This window comes from Lissotriton vulgaris, chromosome 7 (assembly GCF_964263255.1).
Source record: "Lissotriton vulgaris chromosome 7, aLisVul1.2, whole genome shotgun sequence".
Taxonomy (NCBI): domain Eukaryota; kingdom Metazoa; phylum Chordata; class Amphibia; order Caudata; family Salamandridae; genus Lissotriton; species Lissotriton vulgaris.
Window position 1 is genome coordinate 938456908 of NC_141695.1, and position 4482 is coordinate 938461389.

General features: G+C 42.9%; 1 pseudogene; it reads right to left on the bottom strand.

Moving 5' to 3' along the window:
• Positions 1-1771: 1771 nt before the first annotated feature.
• Positions 1772-4237, bottom strand: LOC147702767 (protocadherin gamma-A8 pseudogene; annotated as a pseudogene).
• Positions 4238-4482: the final 245 nt, after the last annotated feature.

Consider the following 4482-nt stretch of genomic DNA (forward strand, 5'->3'; position numbering starts at 1 on the left):
TACATGTTTAAGTTTGGAGAACAGAAATACTTCAAGAAAGTTAAATTAAAAACTCTTATGTCCCAAGCGAAGCTATGGTCACATATAAGGAGGAACCTGGGTTTGTCATACTACTCTAACCTTGCGCCCATCTGGGAATCCCCAGGGCTCCCTTCCTGCTGGGATGATAGGCTTACTATTCCGTTGAGAGCAGGATGGATACTAACATGGGGAGAAGTGTTGACAGGTGACTCTCTGAGGCCCTGGGAGGATTTGCGGGAGCTGCGGGGGATAGAGCTCTCGAGGTTTAAGTATCTACAATTAGATAGTTGGGTTAAGGCAACAAACAGGTACGGGGTACCATTAGGGAAGCATATCATCACTGAAGAGAAATTGGTAGCGCAACCCGCAGGGGGTAAAGAGGTCTCGCAGTGGTACTGGTGCCTGCTAGAAGAGACAGACGGAGATTTCACCCTCCCGGAACAACTATGGGGCTCAGATCTGGGGGCCCAGAGCATCGAAACCTGGCAGAATTCCTGTACCCTATTATATAAATGTGTCAAACCCGCATGGCTAAGACGTAATCATTTTTTTACAATTCACCGTGCATATTTTACACCGCTAAAACTATCTAAATTTATCCCAGGGAAGAAATGTAATAAATGTGGCCATATCGCAGCCTCAGATATCCATATGTTCAAAGAATGCCCCAACATATCACAGTTTGGGAATGAAGTTAAAGCAACTCTGGACTCTATTCTTAATATTTCGATCTCCATCACACTCTCCTTGATTATATTTGGATGGGACAATAATATAAAGGGCCACGCTAGGACATTTCTGTTCTTTGCCATACTGCTTGCAAGAAGAGAGATATGCAAGGTTTGGATTGAAAATTCAGCACCAACCCACGCAAACTGGCTGTCGTCTCTCTACGCAACCTCTAAAACAGATTTGAGGAGATCAGGTGGCGAGCGTAGCCGTATCTTTTGGGACGTTTTGGTTCGTTGGAGACAATAACCGGGGTTTTTTTTTTTTTTTTTTTTTTTTTTTTTCCCGGTCCTATGATTATGCCTTGAAACTCCAAGAACTAGGCCCCCCCCAGCCGGCTCAGAATGGCTAGTTCAACTGAATAAAACTTCAAGTTTGGAGTCTTTTCCCACGATACTCTTCGGGCCATCTATTGCCGAGTTCCACCTAATAGAGCACAAGATGCAGAGGAAACTCTGCACCTGGATTAAGTGGTTGGCAGTTGGAGGCTAAATAAGAGTGGGTCAGGCAAATGAGGATAAATAAAAAAAAAATAAAAAAAATAAAAAAAAAAAAAGAAGATGTTGGTGCTTTCTGCACCAAAACTACTCGATCTTTGTGAAGGATGCACCGTGATTTTTTTTTTACAAAGATTGGTTTTTTTGGGGGGGGGGGGAGTTTAAACACATGCACACCCCCAGGGAAGACTTACAAATAATTGACATTATATGCCCTTGTGTTGATGTCACCAAGGAAGAGCATCTGTAACCTTGGTCGATGAAATGTAAATATGAAAAGTAAAGCAAGCGCTGGTTGGAACAAATACCTAGCAGAAGAAATATATTTCTTTTCAAATTTCAATGAAATGCCTATGGTTTATAGCTGACCTGTGATTTAGTGAAACATAGAGACATTGTAAAGGTTTAGTCTTGGCGGATAGTCTTAAAATGGTTAGGTATTGTGATCTATGTTGAGAGTTGTTAAGCAGGAATGCACATCATTTATACACCAATACAGAAATATCAACAAATGCACAGTTAAATCATTGACATATATTAAAAGCACTTACTTCACTTGTGGCATTATCAGTACTGACATTTCCATCTTGCAGCAGTATAAGATCCCGGTCTAATGGAGTCAAATTATTAATGCATGCATTTGTGCTCAGCACATTCTGGAACTTAACATCTGTATTTTCAGAATAAGATTTCAATGTCATGTCATGAGAGTAGGCCTCCAGAAACGCCCGCACTCCATCTATTCCCACAAACTGGGAGGCAGGAAGACCAGTGCAAGGTATGTTTCCTGATGCTAATGGTTTTGAGTTATTCCATTTGAGAATCTTGAGGATCATCAATGCTATCAAAAAAGCTAAAAACAAACACGAAACAAATGCAATTGCAATCACCAAATACAGTGTAATACTGGATTCACTGTCACGAGAAGGTTCTGGAATGGAATCCTCTGAAATCATCTCAGGGATGGTCTCTGCTAAAAATACAGTGACAGTGACTGTAGCAGATAGAGATGGGGTTCCATTGTCTTTGGCAAAAATAACAAAGGTAAGTTTAATGGGATCTTTCTCTAGAATGGCACGAGATGTCCGGATTTCTCCATTGTGCTGTCCAACAGTGAAAAGACCAGAGCTGGTATCTCTCTGCAGGTGGTAGGAGAGCCAAGCATTTTGCCCAGAGTCTGCATCTACAGCTACCACCTTCGTGATCAGATCGTCTGGACCAGAAGAACGGGGAGCGAGCTCAACCCCTGTGGAACCATCCATAGCAAGTGATGGGTATAGGATTTGGGGAGCATTGTCATTCTGATCCACAATACAAAGAAAAACAGTAATGTTACTGCTAAGGGTTGGGAATCCACGATCTTGTGCTTTAACTTGTATATGGAGCTCCTTGAGTTGTTCGTAATCAAAAGAGCGCAGTGCATAAATTACACCTGTATCAGAGTTAATGGAAACATATGAAGACATGGGATCAGCTTGCTTGAAACTGACAATTAAAGAATATGAAATTTTGGCATTCTGTCCCCAATCAGCATCTGTGGCCTTTGCAGAGAAAATGGAAGCCCCTCTTGGGTTATTTTCCATGATATAAGCTGTGTACGATACATGATCAAACACAGGAGGGTTGTCATTTATATCAGAAATTTGAAGCACAATTTTTGTTGTAGTGGACAGTACAGGTTTCCCGTGGTCCTCTGCTGTGATTGCAATAGTATATTCAACAGCCTGCTCTCTGTCAAGGGATTGGTCTGTAACCAAGCTGTAGTAATTGTCGAATGATGGCTTCAGTTGAAATGGGATATTATCTGGAATTGAGCATGTTATTTGACAGTTATTGCCAGAGTCCCTATCTTGCACGTTAAAAACAGCTACCACAGTGCCAGGAGCTGAGTCTTCCGACACTGGTGAGGAGAGAGTGGTGATGGAAATCACTGGGGGGTTGTCATTTATATCAATGACCACAATCAGAATTTTGCTTTGTGCCACCAGACCTCCAATGTCTCGTGCCTGGATTTTTAGGTCAAAAAATTGTGTTTCTTCAAAATCCAATTTTCTTTTCAAATACAGGTCTCCAGTTTTGGAATTAAGTTCAAATAGAGAGGTGACACTGGATAGGACTTTACTAAAAGAATAGACAACCTCTGCATTAGATCCCTCATCTGAATCTGAAGCCGTAACCGTGGTCAGCAGAGTTCCTTCAGACACATCTTCCATTACATTCACTTTGTAAACGGAATGGCTGAACACTGGTGCATTGTCATTAATATCTAAAACAAGGACTCGGATTTGCAGTGTACCTGACCTGGCTGGTGTTCCGCCATCTGCAGCAGTGAGAACTAGGTGGTGAGTTGCCATTTGCTCACGGTCCAGTGTTTTTACCAGCACAAGTTCAGGCTCTGCCTCGTCTCCAGCTTCATTTGTAGCGCCTAGTTTAAAATACGTGTCCTGCTGCAGAGTATACTTTTGTATGGAATTTATGCCGATGTCTGGATCGCTGGCTTTTAACAGCGACCATTGTGCTCCTGGGGCACTTATCTCACTAACCTCCAGCAGCAGTTCACCGTCAGGAAAGGTGGGCGCGTTGTCATTTATGTCCTGAATTTCCACCTCAACTTTGTAAAGCGCCACGGGGTTCTGCGAAATTAATTCGACCTGTAACAGGCACGGGCTTATCTGCGCGCATATCTGCTCTCGGTCTGCCTCCTCGTTAAGGTACAAATAGCCATTTGTCAGACTAACGGCAAAGTACGAGGTCTTACCTCGAGAAACCACTCGGAGTCCCCGCTCGGACAGTTCTTTTATACTCAGTCCCAGGTCTTCCGCGAGGTTTCCCACGAAAGAGCCCTTCTCCATTTCTTCCGGGATGGCATAGCGAATCTGCCCGCGAACTGCAATGCTCGTCAATAAAAAGCAAAATAAAACCAGCTGTTTAAGATGGCGATGATTGTGAGCCGCTGGCAGTTCCATCTCAGGTGTGTTGCTGCGACGCATTGCTTTAATATATTCCGTAATGCGAATAAGTTGTTTCGCCAATAAGCTCTATTTTGCAGAGAATCTATGTAGTACATCAATTAAGGAACAGTCTGGCCAAATGTTGTATAATGGCGGTTAAATTAACGCTGTACAATCTCCTCTGAACCCACCGCGTCGTCCCTTTGAGCATAATAAAAATGGGTGCGAATGAAGAAATGTCTCTTTGCATCTTTGCAAACTGCTGGTGAACAGCGACACTCAGT